Raw genomic sequence first — 21,785 nt, forward strand, 5'->3', positions numbered from 1 at the left:
AAACTCATTTAGGAGGTTAAATAACCAGATGGATTTCTGCGAACTAATATAAAATAAATCTAAGGGGCGCATTTACAATTCGAACAAAAAGCGATTTACGACGCAGTAATACATAAAACAATCTATGTTTAAGCACTCGACCGCATCTTTCGCCCCATGATTTTGAATCGCCTATGGACCTCTACTATGAAGAAAGAAAGCAGTGGCAGTTGCCCTACAACATGGAGGACTTCAACACCGCAGCAGAGTAGCTACAGTGCGTAAGGTTCTCTGATTCCTCTTAATCGTGAGAATTTTAATAAAGTTTTCTAATTATTATTATTTATTATAAAATTAATTTTAATTACTGATAATTAAATATTCAAAATGGAACCTACAAGAAATGAAGTATATATAACAGTTTCATCAATTATACATGATACAACATACACCCTTTCGTCGTCATTTCAGTAGCACACAATGTACAAACTGTGTACTTCCGCATTGTCTACCGGTCTTCGTGTTCAGTCAACAGCATCAGTCTCCTCTACCAATGTCACAAGAAATAATCAATCCCACTCTCACTTCTCCGATCTTCACTTGTCATCGTACATTTCCAGGACGTCAGCCAAGTGCTCGTTGTCTCGCGGCTTCTTGAGCTGCTTCTTGCGCTGGTTCGGTTTCTTACGCCCATGATCTTGCATGGAGCGGATTCCCTGTTTCTCCAGATAATTCTCTATCTTCAGGTCATCCATGTTCTCAACGTTCACAGAACGCCAGAGTTTCTGGAACTCATCATACACAGGCAGAGCTGCGGTCTTGTTATTGTAGAACGCAATCTTCTTCTTGTCAATCGGTCGCGAGATATATATGATCTCATTCTGCAAAGCCTTGAGGGTTTTATCACAATGTGGCAGAGATTCCTGAACGTCTTCCAACAGAATTCCTTCAAGACTCTTCAAGTCATGCTGCTTCAACAAACGCAGTTGTTCTGGTATTTGACCAATATTTTTCTAATTTAATCTTTGGAGATAACATAGCAAAATATAAGACTTGTTTTGCATACCTTCCATCCTTCTTTACCGAGCAATGGTCGTCTTTCAGGTTTGTATTGTATAATTTATTGTTATTATTATTATTATTATTATTATTATTATTATTATTATTATTAATTACTATACTTTGTTATGTTTTGTATTTTATGTTCAGAAAAGAATAAAATTGTGTTTCGAAAGATGTTACTATATAATGCAAACAAATAAAACTAATCATTCACCTTTGTTTCTATATTGATTCTTAATTTGTCTTCGATTCCTTTTTCATTATTAATCTTAATGATTCTGAGTTAGCATTATAATATTTGAAAATAACATAGCAAAATATAACTTTTATTTCCTAAGCTCCCCTTTATCGACCGATGGTCGTTCTTCCAGGTACTGCATTATGATGATGATGATGATGATGATGATGATGATGATGAGATGATGATGATAATGCAATATAGAATATTTGTGGAACCAAAAGTTTATACCTACCGCACTTACTCGAATCTAATGTGCGCCTCACTTTTGAAAGGCTTGAAATAAAAAAAAAATGTTTATTGGCGAATGTAATGCGCAACTCCAAAGCAAGTCCAAATTTTTATTTTACTTTACCTATCTACCTATCTGCACTTGCTTTGATATACCACGGGCTATAGACACCTCATTAGCTTTACTTCTAATTAATTGTGTAACTAGTCATAGGGAGCCCATTTTTCCTCCTCTCTTGTATGAACTTCAAAACCTCTTTGTCTACCTCAGGATGTCTTCCTTTTCGTTGGACGGTGAACTTCTTCCTCGTCGCTTTAGAAGCAAATACAGCCATTCTATGTTGGCGTAATAAGCGAATGCTACTCCCTGCTATACCGAATTCCTGCCTGTTTCCATGGTTTTCACCGCAAAGTATAACTTTTCTTTTGAAGCTTGCTTCATAAGACGCCCTTCGCTTTATGTCTTTCATCTTATGATCAAGTACAGGGACATCATTTTATTTTTACTTCAATTTTGATTGTACCTGAGTTTTTTAATGTACTTCACTCCCACTCCTTCTACTAATGAAGTTCAACAGTCCTCCACATAGAACCAAGACCGCATATACAGTCATAGTAGCCTTACGGTCATAGTAAACAGTACGTTGCAGAAATATGTTCGCGTTTTCCAGTGACGAAAGAGCTTTCAATATTGAATCATTTTCGTACAGGTCCTGTCGTCCATTTACCTACGTCGCATCCCGGTTTATCCCACCAGCTTCTATTCACCCCTCTGTAAAGGCTAGAGGCTGAGCTTCTTAGCTCTTTACTGAGAATATTAACTTCTGTTAGGAACTGGATATTATACAACTGTAATATTATACAACTGTTTAAAATAACTTAAATAAAAGGGCCTCGTTAAGTAATTAACTGTCACGTGATTTCCCCCCTTTATACGACCATGCGACATAACCACTTGGACGAACAGTAGATAGTATGTCTGAGTAATTTTATCTTTTTTTTTTTTTCGAATCGAGCAGAAGTGAAGATTGAATTTACAGTACGTAAGGTACGTACTCTTTTATAAACTAGGTACAGAATTATTTCAACATGTGTTACTAGTACGAAGGACGAAATTGGTAATTGGAATTAGGTACAATAGTCTATAGTGTGAGACGGTTCCTCGTATAGGATGAGGAGATTTTCATTAGATTAGTATTTCGTGTTAATATTCTTATATGGATAGGATGCGCGGACGTGTAAGTTAGTTTCAAAATCTGAGACGGAAGTAACAGGTGGACAGGAAGGCCGAAAGGAAGCTAGGCGGACAGGAAACATGTGTCCAGGCGTGGAGTTGACTGATGAGGGAATGTATGGACTTTGCCTGCGGGTGGTCAGTAAGATGACGCCAAGCCAGGTTCCAAAAGAGATGATCTGGTATATGTCAGAGAATTGTCAGAACCCCGGAAGTAAGGGGGATGTTCTAGTTAACGAACAATTTTTGAAGAACGCGTCTTAAGTGACGTAAGTGTAATCATGGCCAATCAGGATTCTTAATAGAGACACGTGATATATAGATAGGAGGGCGAAATTCTATGTTTGATGGTTGAAAGTAGGGGATAGATTTGGCAGATAGACAGAAGGCATATAGAACGCGTACAGAGAAGTTGCACTCCACATATTCTCGGCAAACCTAACTCGGAAGTATAACAATTTACGGACTTAGAATTTTTTAGTGGTTGTAGTAAGAAGTCGTGTGTTGCATTATTATTATAAGTCTGAATTCTTTCCTCTCATCACGTTATCAACTGTCCGTTATATTACTGGTGTTTTATAGTACAAAATATATAATTACGTGAACTCAGAAATTAGTATACCAACTTGCGGGAAGTGAGAGCGAGATATTATACACTTGGACGCGCATTTCTGCTAATCTGAAACGAACACTTAATAATAATAATAAACGTTTTCATAGTTCTTACCAACAACTTCTGGTGTGCACCTACATCATTTCAACCTACGAGCACGTCTCCCAAACCCCATGTCCCGACCGTTTTGCAGCTGACCTGGGAACCTCATACCTCTACCGGAGTAATCTCGAGGAGGCTGGCGCCCAAATTAATCAGTGTACGTAGTTAATTATTGACATCGACGTGCCATCCTCGAGATACTTTCCATATATGACGGAGCTGGCAGCCGAGGGCGACGACGACCGCTTCAAATTTGGCGCCCAACGTGGGGCTCGAGATGGCAACAATGACCACGGCGGGGATCGACGCGAGAGCCGACAGCCAACGCAGTGTTAGTAGAGCAGCTTGCAGTATCATGCAGTGTCAACGACCGACAGCCACAACACCATGCAGTCCCCAAACAGCTGAGAACAACGTTGGACGGTGGGGGAGACGATCAACCAGGCGTAACCTAGAAGACGTCGATACGTAAGCATAAAGGGTTTCATTTCAATTGTTGTATCCATATATATGTACATGTGGGTAATTCATTTTGGTAGGGTTTATTTTGTTTTTGAGTTTAAGGGGAATTGTTGAGGATATATTATATATTACATGTTGCTAAGGAGCCAAACTAAAAGGTGGAAAAATGGAGACTACAGCAGGGACGAGTACTAGCCAAGATAAAGGAAGTTCGCGAGGCTCAGACAATGTCACGTCGAATAGTGTGTTAGAGCGGATATTGGAACAGATGAATCAGATGAGGAACGAAATGATAGAAACTAGTAGCAGGCTAGAGAGCCAGTTCGGTAATTTGAAGAGTGAGATGGCTGAGAATAGTAGTAGGCTAGAGAGCCGGTTCGGTAACTTGAAGAGTGGGATGGCTGAGAATAGTAGTAGGCTAGAGAGCCAGTTAATGGAAAGTTCTGACGTATATCAAGAGCAAATTGGTCAATTAAGAAATATAATGAACGAGAGATCTAATAGATTGGGAAATATGATAGAAGAGAGCTATAATAGATTGGGAAATGTACTAGCCGAGAACAGTAATGAAGTGGGAAGTAAATTGATTGAGGATATTAGTGAATTGAATAATAAGGTAGCCGAGAATAGTAATGAAGTGGAAAGTAAATTTATTGAGGATATTAGTGAATTGAATAATGAGGTAGCCGAGAATAGTAATGAAGTGGAAAGTAAATTGATTGTGGATATTAGTGAATTGGATAATAAGGTAGCCGAGAATAGTAATGAAGTGGAAAGTAAATTGATTGAGGATATTAGTGAATTGAATAATAAGGTAGCCGAGAATAGTAATGAAGTGGAAAGTAAACTGATTGAGGATATTAGTGAATTGAATAATAAGGTAGCCGAGAATAGTAATGAAGTGGAAAGTAAATTGATTGAGGATATTAGTGAATTGAATAATGAGGTAGCCGAGAATAGTAATGAAGTGGAAAGTAAATTGATTGAGGATATTAGTGAATTGAATAATAAGGTAGCCGAGAATAGTAATGAGGTGGAAAGTAAATTGATTGAGGATATTAGTGAATTGAATAATAAGGTAGCCGAGAATAGTAATGAAGTGGAAATTGAATTAGCTGTGAATATTAATGAGTTGAAAGAGAAACTAGTTGAAAATAGTACTGAACAGAAAGATAAGTTAGCTAAGAATATCAATGAATTGAGTAATAAACTAGCTGAGAATTGTAATGAAGTGGAAATTAAACTAGCTGTGAATATTAATGAGTTGAAAGAGAAACTAGATGAAAATAGTACTGAACTGAAAGATAAGTTAGCTGAGAATATTAATGGAGTGAATAATAAGAAAGCAGGAAATAGTAATGAAGTGGAGAGTAAATTAGCTGAGGATATTAATGAGAACATTGGGGAATTGAATATTAAGGTAGCCGGAAATAATAATGAGGTGGAAAGTAAAATAAATATGGATATTAATGGATTGGACGATAATCTCGATGAGAATAATAATGAATTGCAGTATAGACTAGCCGAGGACAGTATCAGGTTAGAGAGCCAGGTGTTAGAAAGTTATGGAGCATTCAAGGAGCAAGTAAATAGAGTAATCGAAAAGTTTGATGAGTTTGGGAGCTATAGTGGACTTGTGAAAGAGGATGTGAAAACCTTCACAAACATGGGGCGGAGGGCAGAAGAAGCCTTCCCACCCCACAGTGGGTACAAAAGCAATGACCATAATGACGGTTGGAGTAGGGATCGGCCACACAGTGCTGGCGGTCATGGTTTACAACCCTACAATAATGACAGGCGGTACTGCAACGATCAAAGGAGTGAATATAGGAAGGGCTATTGGAGGCCTCATTTTTCTGCAGGAGGAGAAAAAGTTAAGTGGAAGCATGCTGGTAGATTTAATGTGAGGAGTAGTATGTCTCCACGTGTAAACTGTCAATTTAAGAATGGCACAATGACATATGAGGAAGGCCGCAGACGATCCCATTCGGAGAATGACGATCCGATTCATGATAGACATCCAGGCGACGTACCAGGTTAATGAACGAGAATTTGTGTAAAGTTAAAAATAATATGATTTTAATTATAAGAAAAATAAGAATGTGTTTGTTTTGTGCATGTAGTATTTGAGCGGTATAAGCAACTAGAACCAAGAACTGATTTCAGTGCTGGAAATGTTAACCTTGTGAAAATTTTGTTGCTTTTGTTTTCTTTTTTTGCCACCTTCAGAATTAGTGTTTTTGTGTGTTTTCTTATAAGATCATGCGATAAGTAGTATTCCCTGTGGCAATAATTTAAAGATGATATTAATAAGAATTAATAATGATTAATAATAATGATAGAATATTTTTTTAATTAACTTCATTTATGTTCATTTATCTGCAGAGGTTGAATGATTCGATTTGAATATGTATCCATTTTTTAGAATCAATATTAAGTGCCAGACCATCATTTTTTTTAGTTCGAGACATAAAGTGGTCCTCTATATTGAGGGGACGTTATTCGAGATGTGTATTCAAGGTTGCAGCTAGTGTATGAGATATGATAAATAGAGGCAGTTAGTATTTCAGGAGTATTGTGTATCGTTTGGTATGATTTTGATTCTGGTTAATAATTATTTCGGTTTTATGGACGTAAATGTGTTTTCAAGGCTGAAGCTAATGTATGAAGTATGATATAAAGGGTTAATTGGTATTTTAAAATGTATTATGTATTATTTAGCGTATTTTTTATTGTGGTTCATAATTCTTATTTCTATGTTATAAGTATAAGTATGTATCAAGGAACCGATCATGAATGTGAGTGAGAGAGCGCCATTGTATTCGGATGTGCCCTGAATGTTACGATTGGATGCTGTATATAGGTCAGGTAGAGGTCAGTTAAACTGGCGTGTGAGATGTAAGTAGGCGTGAGGTGTGTATATAGATTCATACATGTGAATAGTTGTAAATATGTAATAATTGTAAGTGTAAATTTGTACATTGTTTAAAAGCATAGCAAAAGGTGTATCCAAGTGTGACTAATTAGGGGACACCGGAGACTAGTAGCGAAGGTATTTTATGGGACGTCTCATAACAACAAATATTCCCTTGGGAATATTCTTTGTTATGAGAGGGCATTTGAGACGGTTCCTCGTATAGGATGAGGAGATTTTCATTAGATTAGTATTTCGTGTTAATATTCTTATATGGATAGGATGCGCGGACGTGTAAGTTAGTTTCAAAATCTGAGACGGAAGTAACAGGTGGACAGGAAGGCCGAAAGGAAGCTAGGTGGACAGGAAACATGTGTCCAGGCGTGGAGTTGACTGATGAGGGAATGTATGGACTTTGCCTGCGGGTGGTCAGTAAGATGACGCCAAGCCAGGTTCCAAAAGAGATGATCTGGTATATGTCAGAGAATTGTCAGAACCCCGGAAGTAAGGGGGATGTTCTAGTTAACGAACAATTTTTGAAGAACGCGTCTTAAGTGACGTAAGTGTAATCATGGCCAATCAGGATTCTTAATAGAGACACGTGATATATAGATAGGAGGGCGAAATTCTATGTTTGATGGTTGAAAGTAGGGGATAGATTTGGCAGATAGACAGAAGGCATATAGAACGCGTACAGAGAAGTTGCACTCCACATATTCTCGGCAAACCTAACTCGGAAGTATAACAATTTACGGACTTAGAATTTTTTAGTGGGTGTAGTAAGAAGTCGTGTGTTGCATTATTATTATAAGTCTGAATTCTTTCCTCTCATCACGTTATCAACTGTCCGTTATATTACTGGTGTTTTATAGTACAAAATATATAATTACGTGAACTCAGAAATTAGTATACCAACTTGCGGGAAGTGAGAGCGAGATATTATACACTTGGACGCGCATTTCTGCTAATCTGAAACGAACACTTAATAATAATAATAAACGTTTTCATAGTTCTTACCAACAACTTCTGGTGTGCGCCTACATCATTTCAACCTACGAGCACGTCTCCCAAACCCCATGTCCCGACCGTTTTGCAGCTGACCTGGGAACCTCATACCTCTACCGGAGTAATCTCGAGGAGGCTGGCGCCCAAATTAATCAGTGTACGTAGTTAATTATTGACATCGACGTGCCATCCTCGAGATACTTTCCATATATGACGGAGTTGGCAGCCGAGGGCGACGACGACCGCTTCAAGTGCGATAATATGCACATTAGAACTGAAGCCTGTATCGAAATGAACGGCCACCATTTTCAAAAATGTGTTTAAATATCCATATTATGATTATTTTTTAATTTATCTTTATTCTCTATAGTGTACGCTAACGTGCTGTAGTCAGTATAATATACACTGCATAATGAATATGTCCGCATGGACAGCTCAGTTCGTGAGTAAAAACACTCAATGTTAATACTGTATTGTATTTTGATTAAACAAAAACCTAATGAAAATTATCAAACTCAAAATCGCGATATTTCCTAGTTTACGTAAATGGATGAACTACTTTTCTTCCCTTCTATACCTAGTAAAGTGATTTGTTTTTATATTACGCCAGTATCCTCGAACTCCAGTCATGGAAGGGGGTAGATAACGGCGTTTCCGATTCTCAACCGTTAATCCAAAAGTATAGCCAAGTTAATATTATAAATGTTAGTAAAAATAAAATGATGTCCCTGTACAATTCACATTGAAGTTTTCAACGCTATTAACAACAATGTCCACAAAAATACGCAAGCACGCGAAGCGAGGAACGTTGAGGAACGACGAGCAACGAGGTAATCCGAACAGAGCCGAAGCACACGCAGAACTTAAGCAGAATTTTCGAATTTGCATATGAATCTAGTACGCCATCGATTCTAATTTCTAATGTGCACCCCAATTTTGGTGACTAAATTGAGGTGAAAAAAGTGAGCGTTAGATTCGAGTAAATACGGTACGTATTACAAACTTGTTTCATAAAAAAAAAAAATCTCTCAGAATTTTCCAGGATTCGAGATCCGAACTTCTCTGGCGAGAATCTCTCAGCTTATCGAGCTACTAGGGATCGTAGCATATTAGATTTTACACATGACCAAGACTTTATTACACCCTAGTCTGAATACATAATAATATACCTAACCCCCAATTAACTGGTTCATTAGTGGGAAGTAACTCGCTTCTCTCTCAGCCATGTGAGCGCACATTTACACTCCGCGTTTTGTATAGCGTCAATCAGGAACCCCAGTGCGTATACAAGTGAAGGCTCTGCCTTAATGGAGACGAGGCGCTGTCGAACGCCTCTGCGGCCTGTGGTTATGGTGTAATGGAAAATGGACGCGGGTGGTTTATACCTACCACGTAATTGTCTTCTCGTGCTTATCGACGGCGAGTTTCATAATATGTAAGCTATAAAAGCGAATTGTTTCAAACAAAAGAGGAAAAAAAAAAACAATAGCTGTATAGTGGGCATTTTCCATGCGATTCCATACAGAACTGGACCGCTTTAAAAATCGTAGGCAGGCTTTTGTAAACTAGTACGGGGAATTAAAAACTAAACGAATGTTCCAACATAAACTATTTAGTCTATTGTTTTTTTTCCTACGATAGAGCGTGAAGTTGCATTTTACCCACTATCAGTGCCTAAAGTGAGCCTTTAAATCACTAATGCGTAAAAAAGTAAGTAATCACTTTAGACACTGCTATTTTTACGCACTACCAAAGAAAATGTAATATTCAATGTACAAACTTAGTTCAGTAAGAAATTAATGCATTACCTCGACCTTTAATTAATTAAATATTACACATAACACAAATAAGTAATAAATTTAACATTCACAACTACATTGTAGCCCTTACTATTCTGAAGTTACATATAGTACTTACTGTAACAAAATTGATGATTCAACTGTTTCTAATCGCTTTGTAGATTATACGGCCGGCTTAGATGGCCTGAAATCGTGAACACGAATAAAGCAGGTTGCCATTCCATGGATACTTAATGGTTCTGAGTTTAGACGCCCATGACATTGTGGTTTTATAGTCTCTCCAACTTGAAATATTTATTCCATTTAAATCTGTGCTTTCGTAGAATAAATATTGTATGACACGCATTCGCAAAGTTATCTTTTTGGCACAAAGCCTCATTTCACAAACTTTACACTCGTGCCAAAAAGAGAACCTTTACTAACATGTTTCATAAATAACTATTAGCCTACTAAAATTGAGCTAGTTCTATTTTATTATAACTATCCCAGAATGACGGACCAATCAGATATTCCGTAACACTATATCGACTGTCATTAATGATAAACGCAAAATGTGTCAGATATTTAATAAGAAGTATATGGAGGTTTTATTGAAAGTATGACTGAGCTCAGTCGGCTAAGGCGCTTGCCTGCCGATTAGGAATTGCGTACGGTCGCGGGTTCGATTCCCGCTTGGGCTGATTACTTGGTTGGTTTTTTTCCGAGGTTTTTTCCAACCATGAGGCAAATGCCAGGTAATCTATGGCGAATCCTCGGCCTCATCTCGCCAAATACCATCTCGCTACCACCCATCCCATCGACGCTAAATAACCTCGTAGTTGATACAGCGTCCTTAAATAAACAAATAAAATAAAATGACTGATTTATGACAGTAATTTCTGTTTCTGCGAAAAATCATTTCTGCGATAAAAACGAAAAAAGGGCATTTTTTAAATTAAGGGAAATATATTAGCTTTTAAGACCTTTGGGGAGGCCGAGACGCAGATGGGAGGATAATATTAAAATGGATTTGAGGGAGGTGGGATATGATGATAGAGGCTGGATTAATCTTGCACAGGATAGGGATCGATGGTGGACTTATGTGAGAGCGGCAATGAACCTCCGAATTCCTTAAAAGTCATTTGTATGTATGTAAGTAAGGCCTATTAGTTTTGAAGATGTTAGTTACAAAAGAATAGGCCTAGCTAATAGCGAATAATATAATTCCATTTCTTTCAATCCTGTTACAGGTAACAACTTAAAACCAATACCGCATCTTATTTCATTAAGGGCGGATGTCCATTCTTGCTATTTTCGGATTCTTAACGATTCTGAATAAAAAAAAGCTTCTCTATCAGATCAAAAAAGCTGGTAGTCTAACTCCCAATAGTTTGCGAGAATGTTTGTACAAGGTTGGAAGTCAATGTCATTGTTGGGGCACTAAGGGCGAATGTGCACTTCCAACTTCAGAAATGACAATAATATTTTCATGCACTACAGTCTAGATAGCAGTTTTATTCGTGTTCATAAGGTGGTAGTCCACAATCAATTTCATTCTGTTTTTTTGCCTTTCCTGAAAACCTCAGAATTGTCACAACTACCCTTAGTGAAATAAAGTTAGGTATGTGTTTCATTAAATAACTGAAAGGTTTAAAAGGATTATGATTTGTGTATGTCAACTTCTTTCCTTTCGTCTCGTTTCTCTTATCTATACTCTAACCACGACGTAAATACCAGATCACTTATCTGTGGCACGCTAAGTATACCTCTTCATAGAACATCTTGTTATTCATCATCTTTTACAATATCCACCTCGCGTCAATGGAATTCCTTGTCACAAAGTATTAGGGGCTGCAAGACAACAAACACCTTTAAGAACAGCTTAAAAGATAACCTTATTAGCATTTCACTCCAATCATACTGATTTAAAATATCACTGACTACATTGTTACTTTTTTCTTTAGACATTATCCTGATTGTGCTGTATTTTAATTGTCTCATAATAATCTCTTTCTATTATCTAATATTATTTGAAATATATTAACATTCTATGTATTTTAGTTTAATTCTGCTACACAGTTTATTTCAGTGTTTAATTAACAGTTCATAGTATTTTGTTGTTTAATTTGTAAATAACTCCTGTATACATGTAACTCTCATCTAAATCAAATTGTTGAATTCTTTGTAAGTTCATGCATATGTACCCATATACACTTTTTGCTGGTTGAGTGGAAGAGAAGGCCTTACGGCCTTAACTCTGCCAGCTAAAATAAATCATTATTATCATTATCATTATCATTATCATTATCGTTATTATTATTAGCTATTATTATTATTATTATTATTATTATTATTATTATTATTATTATTTACGTTCGATGCAGCCATTTCTCTTTTCGCCTCTGCCAAATATGTAGTATCCTATTGTCGACAGAGTCAACTACTTTAACACAACATAGTGTTTAAAAATTAATTCCAGAAACTTACATAAAAGCAGTAAATAAAGCAGTTTAGTATACTAGTAAAAAGTAAAAAATGGTACGTCAGAAATTACTATATTTATTTTATTGATGTTTACACGTACAGAAACAGAAACTCAAAAAGTTTTTATTGACGTTGTTATTATTCCGATAAGTTATGAAGTATTATGTTTACAACTTAGTTTCAGTCAATCAACTTGATAGTAATCATCAGGTCTAAATAAATATTTTCATTCAAGAACATGGAAACACTGAAAACTATTTTTTTATAAAATTATATAAATTACAGAGCACATTTAAGAAATGAACTGTACACATTTGTATAATTTTATTTCAGAAATTAGTTTCAGTTTTTACATGTTCATGAATGAAAATATTTATAAAAGGAACTGATGATTATTGTCAAGTCGAAAACGTTCGTCTTGTTAAAAAAATATTAATTAAATACGGCTATTTGTTAAGTCATATCAAATAAAACAGGTACCGGTAAGTTATGGATTGAAACTAATTTTTAAACATAGCGAGTAGACCTACAAATTAAATTTATAAAACAAAAATGTTTCTAGTCACTACCGTAAGAGCCAGGCTCGTGTACGGTGTGATCTTAGCCAATAATATAACATAAAATTTACAAGGACAGAGTTTACTAAATACAGTAAGTAACTTAATTCAAACCAATAAATAACACACAAGAGCAAAAAAAAAGAAGAAGAAGAAGAAGAAGAAGAAGAAAGAGAAAAAGAGAGAAAAACATATTTAATATAAATTGACAATCAGACATTCAATAAAAACATGAATATAGTAGACAGAAAAAGGTACAAAAAATACATTTGCTAATATTAGATCATGAATAATTTTATAAATTTCTTTTTTAAAAGCTTTAATTTTAAGATATTTCAAATTTGGAAAATGGTTTGTAATTTTATTATAAAGTCGTGGGCCGGAACTAGCACCATGTTTAAGAGCTGCACTTGTATGAAATTTATGCTCAAGTAATGGGGAAGTAGACTTTTGTCTTCGAGTACGATATTCAAGTCGATTAGATGTACGTTTTATTTGATTTCTGTGGTAGTGAGTTAGTAAACTATAATTATAAATTTCTTCAATAGTTAATACTTCAAAATCTGTATAAATCCATATTTGGGTAATCCATTGGTCAGAAAAATTTTTATTAATCTTCTGTGTAATAAAATTAATGTATTAAGTACAGATGATGCTACTCCACCGCAATTTATTATACCATATTGTATTCATCAAACGTTTTGTTTACATTCTAGCACATTTCGATATGAGCGCCATTCTTGTTGCGTACTACATCCAGGCGAAACTCAATCACCAGCCACACGCGCGAGAGCATTTCTGATGTCACTAGTGTCATCGCTTCCACGATTCGGCGACATAAATCTACCACAGGGATGTGATACACTCGATCCTTGATAAATTGAAAAATCCCCACAAAAAGAAATCTAATTGGGACAAGTCCGGCGATTTTGGTGGCCGTAGTGTAACGCCCGCCTCGGCCGATCCAGGAGTCAGGAAACCTTTCGCTAAGAAGGCATTTTTTCCCTTACTTTCCCGCTTTGACATACAACACTACCTGTCTCCCGAAATTGCTTGTCCCAGTGTAGGATGCTTTCGTGGGTCGGGGAGTTCTGCCTCGTCCCCTCTAAAAACATCGTTGCACTAGTTCGACCAACTGCATATCAGCCAGACAAAATGCATTGAGCCTTCTCCTGTATGGTCCAAGTCCCCAGATTAATATTAAACTGCAATGAAAGCAAGACTCACAGCATCAATGCCAACAATAGCGACGCGGGAAAAAGATTTTTTGTTGTTCCTCGCTCAAAGGTATGCGCATGCACATAGCTCGCTGCGAGTGTTCACAACAAAACTTTCTGAATTTCTCTTTTTAAACGTGTAAACATCGAGACAATACACGCAGCAGACTTTTTTAATCACCACATTTTTCCCGGACACGGTGTATTTCAGACTGCAACTGCCGTAACTCTCTTAATTCGGAAAAATGGTCGCTATAAAACACAACAGCTTCAAGTGAAGTGCCTATCATGTTGTTACATGCACTGGGGGTGAAATAGCATCTTTCAATTTTTCCAGGTAATTGCTCATCCCGAGAGGTGCTTTCAAAAACATATTCTGATAAATAAAATTATATGACATCTGGAAATGAAATTCGGACCTTCTCTACAACCGTGTGCAGCCCAAGAGCTGCATAAGTCCTATGTATATTATAAATTCTAACTTTCAGATTTTTTGAGAGCAGACTGGATGATAAAAGCTTCTCAACCGAATAATAACAGGCACTTCCCATATTTATTCTGCTTCTAATTTCCCCCCGAATATCATTTACATTTGTTACTGTTGCTCCAAGATATTTGAATTTTTCCACCTCTTCAAAGGATAAGCTTCAAATTTTTATATTTCCATTTAATTCAATATTCTGGTCACGAGACATAACCATATACTTTTGTCTTTTCCGGATTTACTTCCAATCCTATCTCTCTACTTTCTTTCTTTCTTTTTCTTTCTTTCTCTCAGTTTAACCTCTCCCTTCTAGGTACATTTACACGACCCACGCCACCAGGGCCTTACAGGGCGGCGACCTGTCGGGAGAGGAATTAATCTATGGAGCACATACATACTTTTTTGACCACACAAGGACATGGAGGGCCTCCCCGGATGAGGGATCAGCTCAATGCCAGGGTCACCTCCGATACAGCACAAACATTTAAGACATTACACATCATTCACTCACACATATGAAAGGATTAAGGGAAGGATCGCCGTCCATGGCCGGACTTTCAAGAGGTACAATCCCGGCATTTGCCTGGAAATAACTGAGGAAACCATGAAAAACCTCAGTTAGGATTGCCGGCCCCTGGGATCGAACCCCGGACCTCCCGAATGCGAGGTCAGCCCTCTACTCTCTCTACTTGCTTCAAGTAAAGTTCCCGTGCTTTTCCTATTAGTTTGTGGATTTTCTCCTAACATAGTCACGTCATCCGCATAAACAAGCAGCTGAAAAAATAACTTCCAATTTACCTACTTGCATGAAGAAACTTAAATTTTAGAACGTATTTTGAAAATAAATCTGCACGATATGAAACAAGACATATACATATAACATAACAGACTGTAGACACATTAACCAGTCCATCACTATCGGTATAAACCGAACTATTTTACTCGATACATACAGTACGTTGGGTTGAAACTCCAAGTAAATAGGCAACTCCTAACACCCTTGTTTCGTGGTATATCTGAACACAATCCTGCAGGCGAATAGTGTATTCCGTGTTGCGGAAAACCGTTCATTAGTGGGCGTTGTGAACCAACAGGCAACCATGCAATTCACTGAAAATATTGGCCCAGTAGCAAGTACGTATCTGTAAAATATGCGTGCATACATAAAGCAATGCTGTTTTTACATAGCAATTTTATAGTGAAGTACTGTAATACTATGTTGATTCAGAAGTATTGAAGTTTTCTTCAAAAACGTTAATTAGACACTTATCAAGCGTCATTAATATTCAGAGCAGTGTAAATAAGTCATCATCATCACAAATAGTTCGCATTATTAATTACTGTATTATTCCATCATAACAACATACTATCTCTGAACATGCACTGATTTATTATTTATTCACAGTTCCTTATCTTCAGAAATATTTTATGATATCTATCGCCATCTGTAAAGGATAGAGAAAAAAAACTATTAATATGAGTGGTGTTTTCTGTATAAAAACTCTAATAACCTCCCCTTGTTAATTCTTTACAATAGCTACTGTTTCAAATTTGATATTTTAATGGAAAATATTTTAGAATATTTTAGATGGGAAAAGAGATGTTATATTCCTTCAATTTGACTTTATCTTTAAATTTACAATGAAGCCGGATGTAATTATGGTATGTGATTATGATGTAAATATATGCAGTAGAATTGGACCTTATGCATTTATTTACAGAATCGTTGAAGTAAAACAAACGAGAAAATTATTCCGTATTTTGTTCCTCTGTTTCTGGTTTTCGAAGAAATATAATATTTTAATCAACTATGATGATTCTTATCGAGAAAAATACATTTACAATTTAATTTCTATGCTAGCGTGTAGCATTCTGATTCGAATAACATTTTGTAAGAATGTTTTTCTAAAATGTAGAGCTCAGGAATATTACTTGTAGTACAGTGAACTCTGGACTCTCCTAAGTTCGACAAAACAGAATTGAAAGTTCAGTCCAATAAGGGTAATGGGTGTAGCAGGTGAAATGAATACAAATTCTTATTGGTTATCCATCAACGAATGCAGTAAGTTACTATACTTGCATTTCCTGCCCGCCCCGAGACTTGTGTATGCGCTTCTAGTACCACAGCGGGTTTCGACAGTTCTGTCTCACAAACGGCACAATTCTCAAATAAAAAAAGAAGAGTTCATTAATTTAAAATCAGTGATCAATATGGATGTCCTAATCAATAAAATATTCTGTTTTCCTTTAACAAAAGTACCACTACAATACACAGAACCAATTCCCATTCAAATGGCAAACCCATTTCTTAGTGCCCGTATAGGGCAGTCCTACGTAAGCAGTCGAACTATAGAATGTCGAACTTGATTTCTGTCCACTGTATATAGTTACGAAATTTATTTACCATATTAATTTAATACAGGATATTCTTATGCGTTTAGAGACAGTATAGGCCTACCAGAGAATGTCAATAAAATTTCCTGTGCCTCAGAAACAGTTCTTTAGGGCTACTTGTCCCCTTTAAGCGAACTGGGTAGTCTGCGAGTATAGTGCTCAGATTACCCAGTCTCCTTAATAATACATTATGTTTTAATGTATCGTCATTAAAATATTAATTTTTATTATTATTATTATTATTATTATTATTATTATTATTATTATTATTATTATTATTATTATTATCATTGTGTTACTGTTATTGTTATTTTTTTATCATTATTGTTATCGTTATTATTATTATTATTATTATTATTATTATTTGACGTCACTGTATCAACTACTAGGTTATTTAGTGTCGACGGAATTGATGATAGCGACATGATATTTGGTGAGATAAAATATTAATTTTTATTATTATTATTATTATTATTATTATCATTGTGTTACTGTTATTGTTATTATTTTTATCATTATTGTTATCGTTATTATTATTATTATTATTATTATTATTATTATTATTATTTGACGTCAATGTATCAACTACTAGGTTATTTAGTGTCGACGGAATTGATGATAGCGACATGATATTTGGTGAGATGAGGCGAGGATTTGTCGTATATTACCTCATATTTGTCTTACATATGAATCATGGGCTGCAAAAACATTCTACGTCAATGTCTTTAGGCTTTGACTTAGGGGCTGAAATGCATATTCTTAATGTCAGTACATCAATGAGCAAAAACATTCTACGTCAGATATATCTGTAGCACTGTGTCGGCCTGTTAAAATCGTCAATGCATAGAAAAAGATTTCGTGTTTTTTTTTTTTTTTTTCCGAAAAACTACCACGGACGACTTAGAACGTTTTTGCAGCCCATGATTAATTTGGGGAAAACCTCTGAAAGAAAACAATCGGGTAATCAACCCAAGCGGGAACCGAACCCACACCAGGTACAGCATGCAAATGTGCTATTAATATTAATATTAGAGGAGAAAATTTCGCTCCGGCGCAGGGCATCGAACCCGGTCCGTGGTTCTACGTACCAAGCGCTCCAACCATTGAGCTACGCCGAAATTTAATCCACAGCACCGGTCCTCCAGTGTTTTTCCCTTTGTAGCCTAAAACGTATTATTGCTGAGCTACGACAGTGGCCATCTTTTTTTTTCTGATTTCAAATAGAAGCACATTAGATTTTACTCAAAATATGATATTTTATATGCGTGATCGTTTCACTTTTCCTCTAACAGGAAATAAGAAACATGAACTCTCGTCAATAACTCGAAACAACATACATACACAGTCCACACCTGTGGAGTAACGGTCAGTGCGTCTGCCCGCGAAACCAGGTGGCCCGGGTTCGAATCCCGGTCGGGGCAAGTTACCTGGTTGAGGTTTTTTCCGGGGTTTTCCCTCAACCCAATACGAGCAAATGCTGGGTAACTTTCGGTGCTGGACCCCGGACTCATTTCACCGACATTATCACCTTCATATCATTCAGACGTTAAATAACCTAGATGTTGATACAGCGTCGTAAAATAACAAAATAAACAAAAAACATACATACACATACATATATATACCTATATACAGATACTCCTGTTTTTGTATATATATATATATATATATATATATATATATATATATATATATTTTTTTTTTTTTGAGGAAGTAAAATTTAGATCATTACTGCTAACAATGTCAACACGAATTCTCTGTTGCAAGGGTCGTATTTCCTGCACTTTCCCTCTTTCTAGGAAACACAAGCCCTGTCGATGTAACAACTTGTGAAGTCATCGTGTCTGTTTACTCTAAATATTTAACTAGTTTGACATTGTAATGGATCGCTCTATGTAGAACATGACACCGCTAGACACGAGAGCTTTTTGATTTGCGTCACTTCCAATGTAAATTTTATTCATCATTCCTGATAACTGAATTCATGCGAAGAAAACTTTCTGGAATAGCTGCCAAGAATTACAAAATACAACTTACTTACAAATGGCTTTTAAGGAACCCGGAGGTTCATTACCGCCCTTACATAAGCCCGCCATCGGTCCCTATCCTGTGCAAGATTAATCCAGTCTCTATCATCATATCCTACCTCCCTAAAATCTATTTTAATATTATCCTCCCACCTACGTCTGGGCCTCCCCAAAGGTCTTTTTCCCTCCGGCTTCCCAACTAACACTCTATATGCATTTCTGGATTCGCCCATACGTGCATGTTCCAATTCCTCATAGAAGCTATCCTTTATATGGTCGTCTTTCTCTTCTGTAGGGGCTTGAGCATTTATAACTAAGATATCGCACCATCTACCCTTAAGTACTAAATACGATAACCTGTCACTGATAAATTCGACCTTTATTACTGCTGATTTTATTATTTTTTTTTTGAACAAAGAATCCTGTTCCTAATTGGTGATTATTGTTTCCTTCCCCATAATACAACAAGTAATCTCCTGTTTGTGATATGCCATTCCCATCTAACCTAACCTCTTGTACTCCCACGAAATCTAGTCTATATCTAGCTAGTTCTTTTGTTACTAATATTACCACATCTGTTCTATAATAATTTAGGAATCTTTTCACCATTCGTGAGTTGCCACAAGGGACAAAGAGTACTTCACTATATATATGTTTGCAAGTTCAGTGAACCATTGATTTTGTTTTGACAATGAAAGTCCTACAAGTACATAGCTGCAAATACATTTTAAGATTAGTGGAAATATACCTAGTTTCAAAGAGGTAAGTGTTATTACAAAAAAGTAAAGAATGCTAATGAACTTAGTTTCATTTCGAATATAGGTGAAAATGCGAAATGTGCCCAAATTCTTTTAAAATAAGTAGTTTTATGATTAAAAGCACGTTGAGTGTATTATTGTAGCTTTCTAATCCGCAATAAAATGCGAAATTGAGTAAAAATGCGAAATATATGTGTTCCTGCGAAATAAGAGCGAAATTATATAATTACTGTATATCTTATAAGACATTTTTGTAAATAATAATAATAATAATAATAATAATAATAATAATAATAACAATAATAATAAAAATGATAATGATAATAATAATAAATAATAATAATAAATAATAATAAATAACAATAATAAATAAAATAGTTTGGTCAGTCTTCTTTATTAGATTTACAGTATGAATAGCACAGGATTGTGACCTACCTGATAGTCTCTCTTTGCTGTTATCTGTACCTTTATATCTGTTTGGTGCTGGTGGTAGAATATTGGCTGCCTGTGCGATCTCTTTAGGTTCAGTGTTTACTCAAACAAGTTCTATGTGGATGATTGTGATTGAGTAATAAGATGAGACGGGATATAATCATACCAATGTTTCACAATTTTACTGCAAATTTATATTGTTTCTTTACTCATTTGCTATTTTCAAAAGTTTTAACTCGAAAATGTAGAAAATGGACCTATTAACAGTGATGAGATCGAATTTCTACCAGCAAACTTCCCATGAATAGTGTTCCATTCCAAAACGCTATAAAATGCTAAATTCTAACACTAAAGCGCTATAAAATGATAAATTTGATTTTTAAATTGCGAAATTCTTAATTTTAAGTTGCTAAAATCTACTATCTCTTGTAATAGATTCAGTTGAAAATTAGACTGATATTTCGCTCATTTAATTTTTCGATAATCTTTTTCACTATATAGCATATTCTCTTAATTGACCTCGCAAGTAATTCTATCGAAATTTTATAAACTCTTTACTCGGTGGTTGTGTTCCTAGGTGTTTCAAACATTCTGTAAATTGGAAACTCTCCAGCGTTTCGGAGCTGGAGCTGTATATTGGCTCCGACTTCTGTAAAAGTACAACATATAAGTAACACTTGATTATATATGTTATATGTCACCATTGATGGTTACCAATGTGTTTAGCGACAGCGGTAAGCACAGTATATTGGAAGCGTAGATTTTTCATTTCACTACATAGCTCGTACAAAGAAAAACTGGGTTGAAGTTATCTTCTTTAATCGTTAGACCACAATCTTTTTTCTTTTATTCAAATTTTCACACTTTAAACATCGTTATTGCTCGTGGAATCGTTTTACTACACACAGCATTCAATGTTGCAGCAATCAATTCCGCTGCCTAATATCAATCGCTAACGGAGATGTAATCAAGCTTCCATGCATTGGCGATCGGCAAAGCGTTCGCTGATAGAATTTCGATGCAGACGGTCTCGGAATGTAGACTATTATAGCACTGTCTAGTTGACTGACGGCTGCGGTATATCACACTTACCTGAGAGCTAGACATTTTGGCATCTGTACCAAAGTACTGAGCTGATTCCAGTGAGTTTGTGACATACTTAATTCATAAGAAAAAATAATTACAGAATTTATTTATCTATTTATCAGTTTATCTATTTATCTCCTTATTTATTTATTCATTTATTTATTTATTTAATCTCCTTGTTTGTTTATTCATTTATTTATTTATTTATTTATTTATTTATTTATTCATTTATTTATTCAAGTTTCAATAAATATTCTTAAATCCGTTATATTAGTCATTTTCCCGTAAGAGCAATACATTAATAATTCATCATCAGCATCTGATTTACAAGTTTTAGATCTATCGTATATAAAGTTTTCACTGCTCTGAGGAGTATGAACCAAAAGTAAACTGTATCGGATCAGTTATTAACATCATAGATGAATCTGTACACTCGCTGTTACTCCACGTTTCGAATGGTGCTTTCTCTCTTTAATGTAGTAGCTATCAGCTAACGCCCATTTTTCTTTCAAAATTTCTCCAGGTTCCTTCAATGGAACGGAATGAGACAAATGGTTTACTGGCTTGGAGCTCGCATAGTTTCTTGCCTACAGCCGCAAATCCTCTTGCAAAGACGTGCACTCCTGTACTTCTAGTTGTTTCTTCGTACATATATCCTCATTTGATTTTATTTCGCATTCTGGTGTGAAATTAAATTAATTTTTTTTATTCGTCGAACTTTCTACATA

General features: G+C 35.7%; 1 protein-coding gene across 1 annotated transcript in view; it reads right to left on the reverse strand.

Moving 5' to 3' along the window:
• Nucleotides 1-21,785, reverse strand: part of Sytalpha (Synaptotagmin alpha) — a 609,065-nt gene that overhangs the window by 493,754 nt on the left and 93,526 nt on the right. The gene's annotated exons all lie outside the window — the stretch shown is intronic.

The sequence above is a fragment of the Periplaneta americana genome, chromosome 9 (genome assembly GCF_040183065.1).
Source record: "Periplaneta americana isolate PAMFEO1 chromosome 9, P.americana_PAMFEO1_priV1, whole genome shotgun sequence".
Lineage (NCBI taxonomy): Eukaryota > Metazoa > Arthropoda > Insecta > Blattodea > Blattidae > Periplaneta > Periplaneta americana.